This window comes from Manacus vitellinus, unplaced genomic scaffold, assembly GCF_001715985.3.
Source record: "Manacus vitellinus isolate BGI_N305 unplaced genomic scaffold, ASM171598v3 scaffold_37_pilon, whole genome shotgun sequence".
Taxonomy (NCBI): Eukaryota; Metazoa; Chordata; class Aves; order Passeriformes; family Pipridae; genus Manacus; species Manacus vitellinus.
This window is the reverse complement of record NW_021940517.1, coordinates 7,471,258-7,493,173: the sequence shown is the minus strand read 5'-3', so window position 1 is coordinate 7,493,173 and position 21,916 is coordinate 7,471,258. Positions and strand designations below refer to the sequence as shown.

The following is a 21,916-nucleotide window of genomic DNA, read 5'->3' as shown; positions in this document are numbered from 1 at the left end:
CAGCTGATACTCCTGCATGTTTGGAGGTGTGGGAGTGTCCCTGTTCCTCACCCATCACCATGAATTGACCCCAGAGGAATACATTTCTGTGGTTCATATTCCAAGCCCCTTTTTGTGCCCTCACCTCATTTCCCTTCTTTTGTGTCCCTGTACTTGCAGCTCCTTGAAATGGAGCCAACAGGGCCATGAACCCCTCCACCCTGAGCTCCCAACCGTCCCCTTGCACGCTGTGTCCCCTCTGCCTTCAGGCAGCTCAGCACAGCTTGGCCTGGGTCAGATGCCTGCATTCCTCCTCGCCCTGGGACCCAGCGCTCTTCCTCTCTTTTTGTTTCCTTTTGTTTATGGTACTCAATCCAGCTCTCAGGCCATGCGCAAATGCTCTGCTCCTGGCCAACTTGAACTCGTTTCAAGGAAGATTGCACAAGAGTTCAGGGCTGGTGCTCAGAGCCAGGCCTGCTGGGCTGGCTGTTTTGTTCTCTCGGCCCTAGTCCTGCCGGAGGACCTGCTGGCATGAACTCCCGCCAAAGTGGAGTCAGCAGGATGCCGCACGAGCTGCCTGGCTGGGAGGAGCTAGAGAAGCAGTCCTGTGAGGTCAGGGACAGGCTTTGCAAATTCAGCTTAAAAAAAAAGAAAAAAGAGCAAGTTTGTCTGGGATGCTTTGCTTTCCCTTTAAGCCATTCGGATTGATGGTAAACCCAGCTACCTCCAGGTATAAATAGCTTTTATTCCAGCTAAGCAATAAAAGCTCTGCTGTTTGTGGTAGAGAAGCCAGGCTCCAAGTGGTGAGAAAGGAGCCGACAAGCAGAAATAGCTTTCCCAAAATCAAAGGAGAAAAGGTGGAGGGGTCCTGATGGCATACACAGCTGTGAATGTGTCCAGGAGCCTTTACCTCCCTCCCTTGGCACAGGGCTGGGGCACCCTGCAGAAATGGCTCTCTGGGTTGCCATTTGCAGTCTGGCTGGCCTTTGATGAGAGTAAGCACTTACTACCCTTCTTCTCTCAAGCACAGCTTTTATTTCAAGTGATGTGAAACCCTCGCATGCGTGGGTTTAAAAAAGCTGCGGGAGAGTAGTAAAAAAAACTTTTTTTTTTAAATGGTTCCTAACTTGTTTTTAAAGACAGTTTTGTTATGTTTGGTTGGTTGGCCTGTCTTTTCAGTAACCTTGTCAACAAAAATATCAGCAAAGAGATGATATGGGAATACTTGAAAAAATCAAACCTATCTGCTCAAGCAGGCTGCAGTAGGGTGGACCCTTGGAGAGTTAGCTGACCTGCTGAGCCTCTGTCAATTATTTTTAAAGAATCACATGGAATGTGAAACTTCGGCACGCAGGAGGTTCCTCAGCAGTCTGCAGCTGAGATGTTGAAGTGCCTTGGGACAACCATTGCCATCACAACAAAGAAATTTTGTTTACTTTCCTGGCATGGGACCTCCCCACTTTGAAAGAATCTGGAGTGACTAAAAATCCCTTGGCAAAGCTCTGTCTTTCTCAGAGGTGGGATTCATCTCAGCTGACTGTAGAAGTGTGAAAGTCACACAATGATCCAAACTAATCATCCTTCCTCTTCTCACAGGGCATAAGAAGCAACACGCATCTCACACACACATATATATGTATATACATATATCTATATATATGCATACATATACATACATACATATATATATATATTCAGTGGGACAAATCTCTTGCTGGAAGTGCCCACCTCTTTTACTGAGCATAGTGGGAATTTGGGAGTTTTGGTTATCAATAGCTGTCTACCTTAGAGAAGATGAGCACTAAATTGTATGACTTGCCCTGGAGAACAGGCTTACTTTTGGTCCTTTGGAGCCACAGAGGAGGTGCTTGATGGCTTACACTGGCTATGCAGTAACATACAAATTCTTTCTCTGACTCACAGGTTCTAGTGCAGTTTCTTGGCTGTTGGCAACCTCATTAAAAACCCTGACGAATGCAATGATACAGCCCCTGAATTATTCTCACTTCCACCAATTTTGATTGAGAACATGGCAATATTCTCCCCGTATTTTACAGTTTAACGTAATGCTGATAAATGATATGACAATGATAAATTTTCATTTTATTTAAAGCTGTTTATCATCCATATCTATTATAGAAAGTCATCAATTATGCAAAAAGCGTGAATGTTTAAAGAGCCTCTAAAGTGTCTCTATTTATGGATTGTATGTGTGTATTCTTTACTTCTTACACTGGAGACTCCTCCATTAAGTATCATTTCGCACAAAGAGCCTGAAAAATGAAACTTGACAGGGGGATCTTAGACAAGCTGGAGGCTTGTCACAAAATGTGGCGGAGCCATAAAAATTTCACGTCTTGGGAGAATCCTTCAACACTTGAAGCTGGGTCCTAATCAGAGAACCAGTGGACTAGATGGATGCAGTGTATCTCGGATCAAAAGCCATGCTCTATGGCTCGCCTGAAGTCACCTTCCATAGCTTAGCCAGGGCTTCTCAATAGAAGGGGAAATAATTAGGTCCTTCATGAACTCTCATTAGCGGAGGGGTCCACACTGCTCACAGCCCAGAGATTTCTCCAGTCTGTGGTCTGTTGTAAAAGCCAAAGGAGCAGCATCCCAGCAACTGGCATGTGTGTGGACCATGCTGCAGAGACTTGTGGCTTGCAGAGGTCTGCTCTTGCTCTGGAGCAAGGGAACCAGATGGATGAAATGGCTGAGATGTCATAAGTGGGGCAGCTATTGCTCATCTCTGAGTTTGCACAGCAACCTCTTTGCTATGGAGGGACAGATTCTGCTCACAGGGCAGTGTCTTTGGAGCCACCTTGCACTAACAGCAGTGTAATTGGCAGCTTGTTTTGGTATGTGCATTAAATCACAGTAACAGGGAGGTTTTACAGCAAGGAATACAGGTCAGGGAGCGAATACCAAACAGAGACCCTTTAAAGTAGCTGAAGATGTTGGCATCTTGGATCTTTTCTTTCTTTCCTTTCAAGACAGTGGGATGACAAAAAAAAAAAAAAAAAAAAAGAGTTAAAGTAAGGAAATTAGATCACAAAAAGCAAATTAACTAAACAACACCATCCTGGCCTGATGCTGATCTTGCACATGGTGTGCCAGTAAATCCCAAGTAACCCAGCACACATCTGGGCGTTTCTGGGGCGGCTCTGTCTATTCAGGCCTGCCAGGGTGTTGGAGGGGGCCCGCAGCTGCCAGAGCTCTTCGGTAGCGTGTGACAGGAAAGGGAGAACTTTCTCACACATCTGACACAAGAGGTCGATTGTGGGGATTGCTGACGGGTGACCTCCCTGTGCCACCGGTGCTGGGGCTGCGGGCTCCTCTGGCACAGGCACCCACCAGGAGACCTTCTGCTCTTGCATTACAATGCCCATAGCATTGTAAGTGTCCTGTAGTTGCCAAAGACTTAGATACTTAAACATCTCCCTGAAGTAATTAGTTGTGTTTTTAAATTACTTACAACGTATTTAGTGCTGTAGGGGATGTGTCAGGTTGTGACAGAGAAGGGAGCAGAAAGCCTGTGGAGTGGGAAGTATGGTGGCATCAGCTATTTTTAAACATGCCATGCAAGGTCACCTCCACAGTATCCCTGCACGCGGCGCTGGTGTCTCCCGCCCGCCTGCCCTTCACAGCACATGGTGATCTTTGCCGTGAAATCTTTAATTTTCTTTCATTCTTCATTTCTATTCTTTGTTGCCATCAGGAGATGTCCTTGACAGTGCCATGCAACTTTAAGCCAAGTAGGCAATAATACAACGGTGGACTTGCAGCCATCATGCCTTTTATTGAGTGCATTAAAGGCCTGGGATCAAAGGCTGGTTACTTCCAGCTCTAGTAGAGTTGCAGTGGCACATTAGTAGGACTTTTTTTTCTCCCTACCAGTTCAAACAGCTACACAACTTTCCATTCAGCTTCTATTTTTTCCTTAGGTTCAGGGCATGAGGATGAATGGCCTCTGAATCCTGGCTTCTCCCATGGCAGACACTGCCTCTCACTGCCAATCTGCCTGTCACAGAGCTTGTTGTGGATCTTGTACCCAGTGCTCTGACAGTTAGGCTGGTCCAGAACATCACTGCTCTACCAGAGAGAAACCTTTTGCTTTACAGCCATGAGCAAAACCAGTTTCTCTTGTGCCATACAGAGAAATGTTATTTTCTTTTGGTAACTCTCTCCTATACATGCTGATGAAGGGAGAGAGGTTCCCTCAAGAACTTCTCCATGGCCCTCCCAGTACCTATTTGTGCATGTCAGCATCTCTGTTTTTTGCCTCCTCTGCTAGACACACTTCCCAGTGCATCCTGGGATTGTGCTTGTCTTTCCATGACAGCATCCCATTGGTGCCCAAAATAATTAACTACCAGCATGTCCTTTTCCCCTTCAGCCAGTTCCAGATGAGTTCACAGTTCACAGTGTCAGTTCTTGCTGTTAATCCATAAACTATAACCTTTACATCGGGTACTGTTCAACATAATTAGATTTCTATTACATGGTGTTTTTCCTGCAGTTAAACAAGACTTGCTTTACTTCAACAGCCAGCCCCAGGTGAGGTTTAATTGTAACCTTGGTGTTAAAGCTCTTGTGCTTGCACACCATTCTCTCAAAGCCTCCAGTCCACCACACCACAGCCTGCACTTATCTTGACGTGACACGTTAGCAATCATCCATAGCTCTCTGGCAGCGAGACCCAGACTTGCCCTGCAGGATGTCAGCCCTCTCCCAAGGATCAGCTCTTTTCATGAAGAGAAGAATAAAACCAGGATGGCTCTTAGTCAGGTCACCCTGACTGCAGCATAAACACACTACCTGCTCTGGTGCAAGCTGGAGTGGAAAACAAAGGCACAATAGACCAAACAAGGTCATTAACAACAATTTGATCCAATTATATATCTACAACCAAGGCTCTATGTTTGATGATTTTTATTTTGTTCTGGGAGGGAGGGAAAACAACCTTGCACATAATGGAGCGGTGCTGGGTACTGGAAGGTGTCTCCTCTCACATAAAGCAGCAGTAAAGCCTCCTCAATCCACCTATACCTTGGTTGAGTGTTCATTTACCCCTGCTCTCACCACTGCTATTCACTGTGGTTAAAAAATGTTGGTATGCAGGAAAAGTTTCCTCCTACAGTGAGAGGGCTGCGGCCACCCCCCCTGCCTGAGCCCAGTGGCCGCTTTTACACCACAAGAGCATGACAGTAAGAGAAATGCCTGGGGAAGTGAATCAATAGTGGCACGCTGGCCAGCTGCAGGGTGAGGATGGGGTAAATTGCTGGAAGAAACTTTCCCAGCCACCGGAGGAGTTGGGAGAACAATGCGGAGAAGAGGATGTGAGGCACTTCCCGCCACTGGCCAGCCCCGCGCCAAGGAGTGCCGCAGCCTCCAGTGCTATCTTTGTACCCTTGTCATCGTCTGGAGGCGGCTTTTGCTGTTTGCTGTGGGTTTCTATACTCTTGTTTCTTTCAGTTCTCTCTCAGAGATCTAACTGTCTCTGCAAAACAAGGGGACTCTTTTCCCCAGCCTTTCTGGCTGACATCCACTCAGCCCATCCGAGGCAGGTCTCTGGGCCAGACTGGGAGTGTGCTGGTTCCTCTCTAAGATCTGGCTGCTAGAGCAGCGCAGATGCTTTTTTTCTCTTCTCATCCCTCTTTCCCTCCTTCTATCCCTGAGAGACGGAGATAGTGGATGTCTTGTTTGTTCTGCTTTCCCATCACATTTGTCTATTACCAGCCACTTGAATCTCTGTCTACATCCTGCAGAGCTGCCTCTCTCTACAGTATTCAAGTGCCTTTTGCAAGGGGAAAAAAAAAACCTCACAAAAGACAACCCCAAACAACCCAGCCCTGTGATTTTCCTCCCTGCTCTCAGGAAACAGGTTTGTTTGTTTTTTAATGAATGCAAAAGAATGCAGATAGCGGTGAGGAAAAGCTTGGGCAATGAGTTCGGCACTTCTTTATTTAGGCTTCTCCATGTATATCAGCTGAGCCCAGCAGGCAACAAAGCAAGAGCTGGATGTTATTTCAGGAAAAATCTGGTCTTTCATGCTTGAGACAGAGTAGTGTCCCTGGAGGGCAACCCTGGGCTCCTATAGTGCATGGATGATTTGGACAGAAAATGGTCAAGGAATTTCAGCAATGCTGCTTTTCTTCTCTGTCTTCCAGGTTCTTTGTAGCAGGTGTCCTCAGGGCTGCCCACTGCCACTGAGACAGGTCGGAAGGACTTTGCACTTACAGCTCTGCCTGGCCTGGTATTTCCCACTGCTCCAGTGCTGGACACTTATGGCTGCACAGGACCAGAGACACAACAGGCACATCCATGGTACATTGTGAGAGATAGATGGTGCATGGCAGTGGTGGGGACTCTGCCACTTACACCATGTGGGCAAGGCAGCTGTGCTAGGTGGCATTGGCAGAACATTAATAACAGGTTCATTCCAGCTGTGTGCTTCTTGGAAACAATGGGCTGAAATCACAGTCACGCTGATGTCCACACCAAAAAGAAAAAAAAATCCTAAAGTGATGTGACAGATAAAGCGCAACATTTCTCTTGACTTACTGCTCCATGCTAGTTAGTTTTAGGTGTTTCTGCCTTACTGAAAGTTAAATTTCAGTCTTGAAGCTTCATTTCAGCATGAAAAGTAGAAGTGCATTACACAGAGCAATCTGCTTAGACTTATAATTTAATTTAAACAGCATATATATTTTGACCATGGCTCTTTGCTGAATTCAGCACAGATTCAGGCTTGGTCAGACTGCAATTGCATTTTTCCATGCATAAAATGTTCATTGGACTTTTTTACCTGGCTTTAGCCATGATATTGTGTGAATCACATCTTTGGAATACTTCAGTAGTTAAAGGCATATCTGTTCATTGGGATCCAAGCAGCTCTAAGATAGGTCACCTCTAGTTACAAGCCTGATATTCATTTTCCCATGGTGAGCATATTTCTTCTTTAGTCATATGGGATTTTTGCTTCTTTCAAAGTATGTCTTTTGTAGCAGATTTTAATGTAGATTTTTATGCAAGAATGTATTACTAGGTTGTTTTCTATTGATGCAGAGAAATCTTTTATGCAATTTGCATGCCATTAACAGCTTCATAAGAGACGATCCTGATTCTAATGGCTCTGCACAATAAGCCAATAAAGCCAAATATGGAAAGGATTATGGAGTGTGTTGCTGTCATACCCACAAAATGGTTCATATGTTCAAAAGAGAGGTATCAACTCATCTGACACCTAAGGTTAGTTCTAAGAGTTACTACTACTGATATTTTTCAGCAGCGCTTTGTCTTTTATCTCCTGTAGGTTGCCTTCTCAATTTTCTTGCTCTGGAAGCAGAAACAGAAGAGGAGCTCCAGCCTGCAGCCTTGCATGTGGGCATCCTACGCAGCCTGACGGGTGGAAAATGCTGCCGGATTCCAAAACAACACAGTGCTGTTACATCATTTCTCTGGTGCTGGAATAACAACAGAGGCTGCCTTAGGGCAGGTATAGGTGCTAGCCGGTGTCCCTGCCACCGTCACCTTCCTGAAGGCGTATTTACACCCTATGCTTTCCCTGTAGGAAAGGCCAAGTGTCTGCGCTGAGCCTCTCAGACCTGCTGCCCATCTTTGATGCTGCTGGCACAAGGTAGGATGGTGGGCAGGCTTACCAGCTGTGGAGGATGAATAACTCTCTCCCCCAGCATCCAAGTTTCAATTCTTAGCCTTGGGGGGAGTTTATCGGGTTTTGTAAACAGGATATTGGAAGTGAAGAGCAGATGTTAGAAGCCAGCCTCCCACTGCCTGAGACCCTACAGCTATGCAGAGGGATGCAAGGGGATGCCTACATGGGGAAACAGTCCCAAGCTGTTGAGAGGTTTCTGTTCCCATCACTCAGGGAGCACATTTTTACAGTGTTTTTATATAAAACTACTGCTGTGAGGAATGAGGTGGCAGAAGAATGAAACTGGTAGAAAGGTAGCTCTGAGGAGAGAGGGAGTGTGGTGTAAAAGGTAAAGCTGTAGTCCAGAGCATGGTGGGATCTGCCCACAGCTGACTTTTCTCTCTGTCCACCAGATCCTTCCTTGTCTCCTCCTGCCTCATCTGGGGACAGCACTCACAAGTCAGCTCAACCATCTGGCTCCCTTGTACCCTCTCTTATCCTGCAGGACACAGCCTGAAGTTCTCATATAAAAACAAGTAATTGTCCAGGCTCCTGGGAAATACATGGAAGGGTACTTGTTTGAACTGTGGCCCATTATGGGGCTTCAGCATGTTTTGTTTGTATATTGTGGCCTGTGTTTTCAGCTTCATGGTTATCAATATTGTCTTTATGCCTCCACTTGATTTAGAACAGCATTTTCAGAGTCGTGGCCCATTCACAGTTTTTCCTTTAACTTCACTAAGCCGCTGTTGCTGCCATCCACCTTTGAGACAGCAGCACCATGACCTGAGGACTTTTCCAGTTGTTGCAAAGCACTGAACAGGCATGGTTCCTCTTCCTGAGACCCACGGGGTACACTGACTGGGCCTGGCAGTGGCAGGAACTGGCAGCTTCAGATCTGCATTAGGAGCTGAGTCGGCCCAGTTTTGACATGTTCTGATTCACGATCTGGTATCTTCTGACCTCTTGTCTCCACATGGCACGACTTTGAGCTCACCACGTGCCCCTGATGGGTGCACCGCTGGCTGCTTTGGGGTAAGCCCAGGCTTGGGAGGGTTCTCAGACGTGGACCAGCCTGAGGAGATGGTCTGTCACCTCCCAGGGTGTAGGATGTCTGGAAACTGGGTCTGCTTCCCTAAAAATGCAATTTTCTTTGCCACAGCATTTTGCACTAGCCCAAGCTTTTGTGTTTCTTAAAGTTCTAGCATCTGTAGGGTGTAACTTTATCAAAGACTAAAAAAGACAGTTCAGCCAGCTTCAATATGACCCTCCCTTGTTTTCTTTTCCCTTTCTCTCAGCCTTTGAATTTTCCTTTCCTCTGGACTGTATATTTTATCCTTTATCTTTTTTCCTCTACAACTCTATTATGGTGATACCTAGCAAAGACCAGGACCCTATTAGACACAGACAACAAAGTCAGTTTTCAAAGAACCTGGCTATAAAATGCCTTTTTTGGAAGTTTCTGCTTTCAGTTACTTTTTTCTCTACTTTGTTTCCCATCCTTTTTTTCTGGATATTTCCTTCCTTCCTTCCTTCCTTCCTTCCATCCATCCATCATAGGAGTATGGGAATAAGGAGCTGGGAGGAGTAACATCACTGAAGTGTTTCTTTTCTTCCCCATCTACCGCTCTGTGTAGCAGCCAGAGAGGAATACAGAAGCCTGTCCTGGAAAGGTTTCGGTGGAGCAGTCAGTGAGTTGAAGGGCTGGCTGCTCTTGCTTTCCAATGGGAAAAGGAGGTGGCCTTGCTGCAAGGCAGCAAGTGACCTATACAGGGGGCATTACATTTCCAGATCCCAAGACCTCATCTACCAAATGTGGCCCAGCTGTGCCCCTGGCAAGGTCAGTGTGGAGAGCGGGCACCCACGTGGCTGTGTGATGGCCCTGCTTTGCCCGGCAGAGTTAGCTACCTCAAATGCCAAGTTAGCGGGCAGAGAGCTAGCATTCATCCTTAGAAGCTCCTCCAGCACTGGGCAGCATCCTTAATCAACATGTCTTTGAGGCCCTTGATAAAGAATACAGCAAAATTATTATTTTCATGGCAGCTAACATACAGTTTTCGAAACACTCAGGATTGTTTCGGTTTATGCTTCAGACCACAACACTTACAAGACAAATGCTATGCTCCTTGGTGCAGCTTCCTTTAGCTATGATTTTATTTCTTTAGGGCTAAATTTTGTTTTAGCCCTAATTAAAATTTTATTTCTGCCAATCCTCTATAATATTTTCCACCATGGCATGGCAATGCCTGCACTGGCACTGAAGGCTTTTTTATTTGCTGGATGCAATTAGGGTTAACATGCACACACAGACAGGGTCGGAACTTCTGGGTTGGCTTTCTTGGGGGATTTCAGGCAGGTTATGTGGGTTTTCTCATTTAGGACTTTGGTTGTGTGCAGATGCCTTCAGGCTTTGGGGAGCAGACAGCTGCAGGACTCCTTTTGGTTAAAAGACAAGCTAATGGGCCCAAGCATACAGCAGTGGCTTTGAGAGGTTACACAGAACCAGAGAACCATAGGATGGTTTGGGTTGGAAGTGACCTGAATGATCATTCAGTTCCAACACCTTCCACTAGACCAGGCTGTTCAGATGCCTATTTGTAGTGTCACTTCCTATCACACTTGCAATGGAGGCAAATGTTTGCACTGTGATAACATTTCTTCTGCTAGAGCTTTCTGTTTGGGGATGCTGCAACATTTTCTGCAGGGCATATCGCCCTATGTTGGGGTTGTGTGAAATCTCATCTAAAAGAATTATGGCTAGGCAATGTTTTATATATTTGACATATATAACAACGCATATTGCATCACGGAACTTAGTGCATGATAATATCCAAGGTGTAAGTTCAAGGGATTCAGCCTGCAGCAGCCAGCCAGTGCTACAACCCCCACTCTTAGACAACTTTTGGGTGTTTAAAGTCAGGAGGCACCATTTTAGCCACCTATTCTGCTGTACCCGTAGGAGACTGGGTCGTGAGAAGACAGAAATTAATAATCTGGTGAAAGGAGAAAGGAAATGTCTCTGGGTGAAAGATAGGATTCGAGTGAGGACTACCAGAGCTGCTGTTTTGTATTTGACTTGAGCTGAGCAGTAGTTTTCCTTTCCGGTGTCAAGTGCTAGGCTTTGTAGGCAGCCAGGCGAATGTATGGCATGGATTTCAGGTGATGAAGTGTAGAAGTCTAAGATGGCAAATTAAAAGTCCTGGGAAGAGATCAAGGCCAGAGGGGGAAGAGCCTTGAGGGTAAGTCATATGAGTAGTGGCTGAGGTCATTTGGTCTGTTCAGTCTGGAGAAGAAGAGACTGAGGGGAGACCTCATTGCAATCTGCAATTTCCTCGTGAGGGGAAGAAGAGGGACAGGCACTGATCTCTTCTCCGTTGTGATCAGTGACAGGACCTGAGGGAACAGCCTGAAGTTGTGTCAGGGGAAGTTTAGGTTGGATATTAGTTTTAGACTATTGAGCCTTTCCCACCCGGCACCTTTTCAGGACCATTGCTGTAGCTCTCCTTTGCGCTTTCTGCAATCAGCTCAGTCTCCCTGAACTTCAGTGGCCAAAACTGCACAGATGACACTTCAAATGAAGCCTTGACAGCATAGACAACAGGGGAAGAATGGTTTCCTGTTTGTCACAGGCTGCGCTTCTGTTTGTACACCTCATTAGAGCACTTTCATTTTTTACTGCAGCATGACCATGCTCATTCATGTTGAGCTGACATCCCTAGACCTCCTGCAGAACTGCTGCTGTGCTAGTTGTTCCCCAGTTGGTCTTGCAGTCCTTGATGATGTCTACAAAACCCCAGAGCTCCACTTTGTCTATTCTGAATGGCGCTTCTCTTCCCACCCCTCTTTCTCATTTGTCGAGATTGTTTTGTATTCCCCTCCTGTTCTCCAAAGTGTTTGTTCTTCATAGTGTCCTGTGCTAATTTAATAAGTGTTCCCTACTCTTGTGTTTTTTTCCAAAGATATTAATGACAATACTGTGCACTGCCAGACATAAAACAGATGGCTTCAGACTTCATTTGATATGTACTGCCTGTTTGACAGTGAAGCATTTATAACTGCTCTTAGTCTGGTTTTCCAAGCAGCTGTACACTCCTCTAATAGCAGTATCTTTTAAGGTGTGTTTCTTTGCTTGGTTTATGAAAGTGTCAGGTAAGACAAAGGCAAAAACTGCATTAAAATCAAGATCTAAGACCTACTGTAAAAGGAAATTAGATTGATTTGATGTGATTTGCTCTTGTCAAATCAATGCTTGCTGTTCTTCATCTGCTTGTTGTCTTCTAGGTGCTGGAAAATAGTTTATTAAATTATCACTTCCAGTATTTTTCCAGGAATTGATATTAATCTGCCTGATCTCCAATTCCTGGCTTCTTCTTTACATCCTCCCCTTTCGTGATAGGTGCTAGATTTGCCTTTCCAAGTGTGCAGAAACACATGCCCCCCATCCCTGACTTCTGTGCTGATGATGCCAAATGGGCTTCAGCTGTTTTACCCAGTACGGCAGAAGACTTTCAGGCCTTGTCAGTTGGAATATAGCTGAGTTATTTAGACACTGTCTGACTGTTTTGTTCTTTCTTGCTGCCAGTATTCTTGCCCTCTGACTGGGTATGCTTGTTGTGTTAAATGGAGCACTTTTGAGCAAAGACTGAAAGAAAAAAGTATCAAACAAAAAGCATGTTTGACATCATCACTCAGTATCTCCTGTTTGTGAAACTCAGGTCTTTCTTTAGCTCTCCCGTTGCTACTAGTGCATGCACTTCACACCCACTCTTTGTTGCATCACATCTTCATGTTGTTCTTCCATGCTTATGCTATTCTTTTATACTTAGTAGCCTGACCTAGTTCTACTTTCTGTGTGCTTCCTCTGCACTTCTGCAGCTAATGAAGAGTTCATGATTTAGCCAGTTGATACCTTACTAGCTTCCCTTTGTACTTGCGCTGTGTTGTCTCAGTACCAAGAAGCTCACAGTAGTTCTGTGCCTTTCATATAACTTCCTTAGGGCACTGCCAACTTCCAAAATGTCCTTTCTGCCTAGGATTTGTACCTCTGGGCTTGTGTGTACTAACACTGTGAGTTAGCTAAAGTCTGTCTCAAAGCTCACTGTTTTGTCTTTGTTTTCTTTTTTTCCCTTTGCCTCCTTTTCTAGAAATTATGACTTCTAATACTTCAAGATCACTCTCACATCAGTTGCTTGTCACCATCACCTGCAAAAACAGTTCCCCTGTATTAATCAGAATAAAATTTTTTAGAGTAGCTGGCCAGGAAGAAGCTAGAGAGATGGCAGCTGCTGTCAGTTCAGGGAAGGGCATAGACTGAGTACCAGAATAGAGCCAGACAGAGAAGCCCCTGCATATTTAGCACTTAATGGTGTCAGTAAAAGTTATAATTACCTACCTATGAACTTGTCATTAGTTTCCAGGAAGTGTAGCTAATGGTGGTGCAAATATTTGTGTTATTTGAGTAAAACATGAACAATGAAAGCATGTTATTAAAATACTTTCTCAGTTCTGTTTGTCTGTCTTAGGACTTTTTAATAATTGTACAAATACAATAAGAGGGCTGAGGCCTTATTACCATAGAGTTAGTCTTTATTAAATTATTCATTGACATTAAATTGTGTTTTCAAACACAGAGATTTGGGGCCAAGCAGAGCTGTTTTGTCTTCATTGAGCCAGACCCTCCAGCTTCTCGACAGCCAACCAAGATGCATCTGGCCTTCAAGACCATATGAAACTTTTCCAGCCAGCTTTTTCCAGTGCACAGTGTGCGCTGTTCCTGGTAACATCTCACTCCAGCTACATTATCCCTAGAAGAGCTTTCTTGTGCAAAACTCCAAGCCAAAAGTCGCTTTCTGGGAGCTGCTCTCTTCTTTGCAGCACATCCCACACAAGCTGACTTTCCTCCTCCTGTGGCTGTTCCTAGGTGAACGTCCCTGTGCTGTTCTGGAAAAGCTCCCCTGAGCGGAGTGAAGGCAAGTTGGCTTTTGGCTGCTATCTGTGGCTCTGGCATGTTCCTGCCGGTATCCCTTTAGGTACTGAGAGATTCACCAGGAGGATATCTGGTAACTCTGCTGCAAGTTATTTTAATAACATTATTGATTTCATTACTTCACTGTAGTTTTGCTTCACTACATCAAATCTTGGCACTAAGGTAAAGCAGCAGCTAGTTAATTCAGTATAAATTATGCTTCTTTATGGGGCATCCAGAAGTAAAGAGAGCTCCCAAAGCTCCCATGGATATCTGCCCAGAGACTGGGATGGTTGCTAAAGGAGCTGTTGACTTTACCTTTCCAAACAACCACATGAGCACAGCTTTATAACTGATTCCTCTTTACATAATTGTGTAAAAAGAAAACACTCTTCCACTATTGTAGAAGAGCTATGATGATGCATCAATAGCTGGTATTCTTGCAGGTAATCTGATTTCTGTTCTCTATCTTGCAATTGTTGATCTGATGTGTCCTCTGATGGTTGCTCTTTGAATCATAGGAAGCTCCTTGGGAAAGTGCAGAGACCTTCAGACCTCAAGGAGAATAAAGTGGTCACAGGTGGTTGACTGGGTGAGCCATGGCAGTAATGCTGCATAGTCTCCTACTCATATGAGTCTCAGAAAACCATTTTCTCTTTAAAAAGAAAAAAACAAATCTACAAAATGCTGCCACAGTACATTATTCTTTTACGGTCTAATTCAGAATCAATTGTCATGAGTTGGAGAACGTTCCTGCTCATACTCTTGGACTTTGGATCAGATCTTAAAATGCTTTAAAAAAACTGTGAAAAAAAAGATGGGAAGATTTGAAAGGCTTCCCCATAAATACATAGATGGGTAATGTATTTTTTTTTTCTAACATACCTAGAGGCTTAGACAACTGGCATATTTACATCAACATATTCTGGTTAAAAGAAATCACATTACTGGCAAGCAGAGGACCCCCTAAACCTATAGCTCATTTTCCCTGAAGTAAAATCAAAAGTAGCAGTGTCAGCTCATCATTTCTTAAAACAAAACATCTATTAAAAGTAACTCACCTGAGGGAAAAGCATGTTGTAACAGACGGGTTTTCCACTGCTCCTCTGAGAACACCCAGTGGCCAAAACCCTGGCACCTAGACCCCACTGCTCAGATCTCCTGCTGATTTTGCAGGAGAGGACTGAAAGACACATGACAATCCCAAGACTCATCCGCCTATAACACATTCGCAGAAGTAGCTGGAAGGACAATTTACCCTACCTCTTCCCTACTGCTTTTTTATTCCAATAATTCTGTTCATGTCCATCCTGAAGAATTAGTTCACCAAAGAGCTGACCTTGTAGGAAACTGAAGCATGCTGGAGAGAAAATAAGCCCTAGTTATTAATGTAAAAACAAACAGCTCAGTGATGTGTGATACAAGTTCCAAAATTACATTTAAAACCTTTCAAAACTAAACCATGAAGAGAAGGCCTGACACTTTGGCTAACACTGTTTAGAGTGAAAAGCCAGAATGGAAAAACCTAACTGAAAATGTATTTGAAAATGGTTTCATAAAAATAAGGATCACAAGAAACAAACTGGAATGAATATAAACCATATTTGGCAATAGTACTTTACAAATTGCCTTGATTTTAGAAGGATGCAGAGTGCATGATAAGATCAGCTGCCTGCACAGGCTGTTTTATAATAAATGGCATTGCATTTTTCATCCCCAGCACAATCTGCAGCCATACAGTACTTTTATTTATTATGAGAGTGTTCAGCTGCGATGACAGCTGAAGTGAGGAAGGAAATGGCTTCAAGAACATGGGAAGAATCCCATAAAGTTAAAGAAGTGGAATGGGGAAAAGTACTTTAAAGTACAGGTGGTAGTGTAAATGGTTGAACATCTGAAATGTTTTCCCCTGGTAATTTTAATCACTTTGTGAACTCAGTCACTCAGGCTTTTGTGAGACACTTGGTTTATTGTGGAAGCTTTATGCCATTAGTTGCAGCTCAGGAGTCAGCCCTGCACTCAGGGTTGTGGGCAGGACACGCCATGTGCAGCAGCATGCTGAGGCTGGCTCAGAGCTACTGCCTCCAAACACCCACCACCATAAAATTAGCAGTGATCATCCCAAATGGGGCACTGATGCCCAGCAGCATTCAAGTTTACCTACGGACACCAGAGAGCATCCTCAAAACCACCACCTCCAAGAGGGATGTGCTCACCCACAGAGTCATACTGGGCTGAAGGCTGTGGGTTGGTGATTGGGTCTTCTTTGCTTTGTGCAGGGAATGAGCTGAGCATGTCTCAGTGTGAAGCATCTCTGACTCTTTCCAGAGATGCCTGCTGGGAGCTAGCCACCTCCTGGGTGTGCTGCTCCAGGGCCAGGGCCATGGAAGGGCTACCTCAGCCTCCAAGGACACGTGGACCATGGGAAGTTGGTCCAGGAATGAAGCTGGTTTTGAAGTATCCCATGGAAATTGTGCATACAGAAAGATGGAAGGGCATCTCAGGGTGGTTTATGCAAAACGAGTATTGTCAGACACATAGCAATGCTTTGCAAATTTCGTCACATTTCCCTCTACACTAATTCCACCCCTTGCTGTTCTTCAAGCACTGACATATTTTGCCACTGTATTTGGAGATTTCTCTTGCCTTTGTTATCTAAGAATAACTAAATTATTTTGCTTGGTGCCTTTTCTTACCAAAAGAATAGTTGTTGGCTCAACTCTTATATTGTTAGCATGCTATCAAATCTCACCCGTAGTCTATCACAGTGAATGTAAAGGTGATTTAGACAAAAAAGGGTTAGGATAAGCAGGTGGTATTTCAGTGTGATTAATGAATGAATATATCTAATGCTGATCAAATGACTGGACCTCATTTATGGTAGGCAAGATTTGGGCAACCTCCTTGCTGGCAGCTGCCAGAGACAATGACAAAATTTTCCTCACCCATTTATTTTTTTTTCTTTCTCCTCTTAATTGACTGATCTGACCCCAGAAACTAAGGGTCAGATCTTTTGCTGGGACTTTTGTTTTCTTCATTAATGAGGTAGGTTCTGATCTTCAATCTTCAGTATTTGAACCACTCAGGCTGCCTGAGTCCTATTTCAGCTATTTACACAGGTATGTAGCAGGTATAAGTTGCAGTGGGCTTTTTGGGGCAGCTTTTTGCCTTTTTCCTGAAACAGATTTGGCAGATCCATAGACTGAATGATTTCCCCTTTACCCTGTCATCATCCTCTGTATAAGGAAATCCTTCCCTTCCATTGGACTTCCCAGTGAGGTCCATGTTCTTATTTCAGTTCCCCGAGGGATGAGAGTAAGGTGATGAAAAAGGCAGCATGACTGGGCATCGCTCTCTCCCAAACTACCTCCTGCCCACACACCAAATTCCCCTTGTTGTCAGTTAGTGTAATTTACCATAACATAAACCTTGTCCCGAATGCTATTAAAAATGCAAATTATGTCCATCGAGCCCGGGGACTGGCAAATAAGCAGTTCCTTTGCCCACTTCCTCCTGGCCTCAGCACACGTTGCGCAGACGATGCTCTGCTGTGACATGTTTGTGAGATCTCAAAGTTGCATTTATTTTTTTCTTAATTTAAGCAATGCAGCTGCAGACTTGAAACACAGCAGACATTTAGAAACTGTATGACTTTCCCTAACTGTCTGTAACAGTTTCAAGATAAGTAATTTTTAAAAGAATTACTTTAAACGGAGACTGCTTTAAACCACACCTCTGTACTTCTTGGTTTTGCTTTTATCTTGGCACAGATGCCTACCCTCTCTCTAGCTCCTTTGTAGAGTTCATTATGCAAAGGCAAAGAAGCTACACTAACATTGTAATTTTGTTTGGCAAGGTGAGCCACAAAGCATATGCTGCGTCATGCCTTTTTATTACTGTGCAAAAATTGCCAAAGCAGCCTAAAGGAGGAATCAAGGACATGATCGTTGAGAGGAAAAGAGGAAACAGTCCAGTTTTACAACACTCAGGCTTGTAACCACTTGCGGTAGGTAGTTTCAGAACTGGTTTAATTTTAAATTATTTTCTTACCAACCAACAACAGCTTTGAAGTGACTGGTGTTTAACACCACCACTTTCTGATCCACATTGAGTCATTTTTCGGGGCCCTGGAGATCCAAGCTCTACCTGTGCAGTGGGCACTGTGTGGGCAGGGACTGTCCCATCCTCTCCCTGCATAGGGAGATGGCAGAGGTAAAGCCAGCCCAAGCCAAAAGAGAAAGAAAATCTCCTTGAGCAGGCACTGACATCTGTTTTCCATTAAGGGGAGAGTGGTGTGTCACACCTTATTCTGATCATGCTCCAAGAGCAAAACCTGCACTTCTCAGTCTAGACAACCTGTAATCAGGCAAGGGAAGAGCGGGCAAAGGGAACAATTAATGGGTGTGATCTCAGCCTTCTGCAGCCTGCCCTAAAAACCTCCAAGGACTGGCTTTCTATGTGGGCATCTGTGGGAGCATAGATGAGACCCCCATGTCCACATCTCTTCTGGGGCTGCCCATGCCATGGGTGCCCCACTCCTGCTCCCTTCATACACTGTGCTTTCATTTGAAGGGGATCAAGAAAATCATTTGGCTTAAAAATAACCCAAAATGTAAGCTACTTTTAACTTGGTCTCAGATGTAAACCACCATGCAGCTCCATGGCAGGACCGGGCATGAGCAAAAGGTTTGAGAGGGGTAGAAGGAGGGCAGTTTTCACTATACAACACATTGCAACATCTCCTGATTGCTTTGGTTGCAATGGCTACAAGCCCGTCTGAAACTTCAGAAACAGCTTTAAAGAAGTGGCTGTGTGGAAGGAAGCCCTGTGTCCACAAGGGAGCCAAACCCCAGCCTATCCACCCCATGGCTGCTGCCCATACACTGCCGAGGGTAGGCAGGGGTGGCAGGAAGAGAGAGGGGCTGTATGGCAGCAGCAAAGGGCACAACTTCCTTCCCTGCTCATTCTCAGATTTGATGAACCTTTGGAGGCAAAGGGAGGAGAAGAAAAAGGGACATTTATGTTATAGTGTAAAAAAAGAGGTAATGAAAGTGTGGTGATGCCAGTCAGTTGCTGCACGCTGCGAAAACACAGGGGCAGCCTCACCCTTTTTGTAAAAGCCAGGGTGTTTGTTGTGCTGTGCGGAGCGGTGACCGCCCCAGCAGCCAGCCGCTGGTTGGTGCAGGCTGGGGGATTGCTGGAGGGAGATATGATGGGGGATGTCTCCGGGGGTCATTACTGATCTGTCTCAGGCACCAAGAGGCACTTCTATGAGTTGGGAAAACACTTGAAAAGGAGAAGTGGAGATGTTTGCCTCTTCAGTCAGTTTGCTCGCCATTAGTGTTTTCCTACTTCCCTGTTCTAAGAAAACACATTTTCTGTATGTGAGACTTCAAAGAAGCGATAACCAGCTTGGGGCAAACACCTGTGGGAAAGCGACAAGGCAAGAATGCCTTGAGAAATGCACCAGCATCAGGCTTGCTCTTACCCTGCTGATGGCCAGCCCTCCATGCAGGCATAGCCCAGAGAGGCAGAGGCTGGTTTAAAAACAACAAGGCCTGTGAAGCACAGGGATGCAGGGAAGGATGGAGAGGTTTGCAAGTTGGGACTCTGTGAGGGAGAGCATGGCAACGCCAGTGTGCTGGGAGAGACAGGTTTCCTCAGAGACACAAACGAAATCTTGCTGTCCCACTTATAGCTGCTCTCAACACTACATATGACAGGTGTCCAAAGAAAGGCAGTGACACTAAACACGTCCCTTCAAAGGACAAAATGCAGAAGAAACTTTCAGCTATCAGCTTTTCATAACTCAGACAAAATGCCAGAGAGGCTGCTTTGATTGCCCTGCCCTCCTCCTCCCAGGGGAGAACGCAGAGGGGACACCAGCCCTATGGGACAGGAGATGGGCTGCACGGACCACATTTTCTCTGGCAACCACCCTGGTGTCTGTGAATTTTGGAAAAAAGTGACCACTGCGGAAATCTGTTACTTAAATTTAATATCCTGTTGTCTGTGAGGATGCAGTGTTTTTGGGAAATTCAGTCCTGGCAGTTAAAAATAAAGCAGCAGTGTGGAAACAGTGAGACAAACAGCTCTGCCCCTGTGCATCCAAGCTGGCATGCTTGGAGTCCTCAGAGTCCAGTTGTACTCAGCCCAGATCAAGTCCATTCCCCACAGGACAGTAGCACTGGAAACCACTTGGGAATGTATCCCAGCAGAACAGTATCACCCACAGCACTTACCTGCAGCTGATGTGGAGTTACAGTGACATGAGACTTCCTTATGGCTGCACCAGGCTATTTTAAATTCAAGGCAGGCATAAGGCATGTGACAGTACATGTTGTTCATGTGAGGAAACTCTTTCATTAATATTCTCACCTCAGAACTGGCCTAAGGTAGAGTTTTTTTGAGCATGCAACACATTTAAAATGCAGGCTTGCCTTTAACACCTGAAACATTGATGCAGCTAAAATCACTGGTGCACTTAAAATCAGACCTTCACAGGAACCCCATTTCCTCTGAGTGCCAACAGACTTACTTGTATGGGTAGAAATATTCTTGATCTTCAGTCATCAAAGGCTAATCTTTCTCAGAGAGAAAGAAAAAGCAAAACCTCAAGAAGCTGCAGGATGTGTTGGGCTTAACTTTTACTATCTAAACAGTTATTTGAACCAACATAGTGGTGCAAAAAAACATTTCCACCCTCCATTTCCACCTGGAAACACAGTTTAGAGGATTTAGAGGACACATGGGTCTCCAGGCCACACTGTCAGTAATTCATACAGGATTGGACACAGAAGTGACATATGTCCCCATGGCCTGCATTTCCCTTGGAGCCCCCAGCTGAAGTGGGAGGGCTGTGATGCCCTGGGCTGCAGCAGCTGGCTCCTGCAGCAGCACAGCTGCCCACTGGTTCGCCTGGCAGGGCTGGTGCCAGAGTAGGGAGATGTGTGCAGCCTGTGTCCACGTGGTGCAGGGCAGGGCAGGCAGCTGGGGCAGGAGCTGCGTTCCCCTCGTGCCAAGATGTCTCTGCCCGTGAGTCACAGCCCTGACTCATGAGCTGGTGTGGATTAAGCTGTAATTTGAAGATGTTGCCACCTACATGTGTCTGCACCGCTCCTCTCCTGGAGGTGGCAGAAGCAAACACATACTCAGTCACCTCAAAAATTCAGCCAGACGTGCTAGTTAAAACCCCAGATGAGGACAGGTTAGGGTGAATGTGCAGGCAAGCACACACCTTGCAGCAATAAACCCAGGGGAGGAGGTTTCCACTCCAGCTCAGTGGCTGGGAAGATGCCTGCCACTCCCACATGTCAGCTCCTGCCATGGTTCTTGCTGGCTCCTGTCATGGCTCTCTCACCTGCCCCTGCCCAAACCACTCACCTGGCTCCAGCACCCACGGAAAGGTCTCTCTGCTTACCCTCCACACCACAGGGGTCCTCTAGCACCAGGGCAGATGCTTGCCAAATGAATGTGTCAATGCTCTAAGACTCATGAGCACCACTTCTCTTGCCATTTGCATTGCATTGGAAAATTAGTTATAGTGTGGCCTAAGAGCTAGAAACGTTTGCACTGATATATTTAATTGACAACTGAAATTGTCAATTAAAATAGCTTTGATTTAAGTGAAAATTAAGACAAGTGGCAGTATCCAGGATAAGATTGATCAGGATTATTTGTCACATTTCTGTTGGAAGAGCCAAAATTCTGTACCATGTGCTTTTTCTAGATTTTTGGTGGTTTTGTTTGTTTGTTTTTTTTTCCTGGCATTAAACCACCTGTTGGAAGACAAACCACACCTTATCCAGCATAAAGGCAGCCAGCACACTTGTAAACAATTTCTGAATAAATGGAAGCATGCATTTGTGCAGGATCAGCACTTTGCACCAGGAAGCCACCATGTTTGTGATACTTCGTTGGAAGCCATAAAGCCATATTTTTTTTTCTTGTATCAGCAGCCCACATGTGCAATGCCTTAACTAAAATGCTTTAACCTCGGCCCTTTGATTACAGCAGCCCAACCCCTTCCCATAAGCCAATCCTCAGGTTTGGGTTAGTCATTGCTTTTGGTTTACACTTAGGAATTTTATTTGATGCTGGAGCAGATAAGCAATGCATCTGCTCCATCATATTTCCCAGCATGTCTCCCTTTGTTCTTTTGCCTTCTATCTGCTGGGATCTCTCTGCAGAGGTCCCTGCCCTTGTCCTGCCATTTCCCCCTTCTTTTCTAAGCCTGCCTTTGCCCACCTGTGCTCCTGCAGGAGAAGCAACCAGCCACTCTCGTTTAGCAATGCCCTGACTGTTTACTGATGTCAGTT

The 21,916-nt window shown here is 45.2% G+C and overlaps 1 long non-coding RNA gene across 1 annotated transcript; it reads left to right on the top strand.

Moving 5' to 3' along the window:
* The first annotated feature begins 2,760 nt into the window (after nt 1–2,760).
* Nucleotides 2,761–7,468, top strand: LOC108640546. Its single transcript, XR_001921247.1, has 3 exons — nt 2,761–2,837; nt 6,150–6,306; nt 7,295–7,468. It is a non-coding gene; the product is annotated as an uncharacterized LOC108640546 (long non-coding RNA).
* Nucleotides 7,469–21,916: the final 14,448 nt, after the last annotated feature.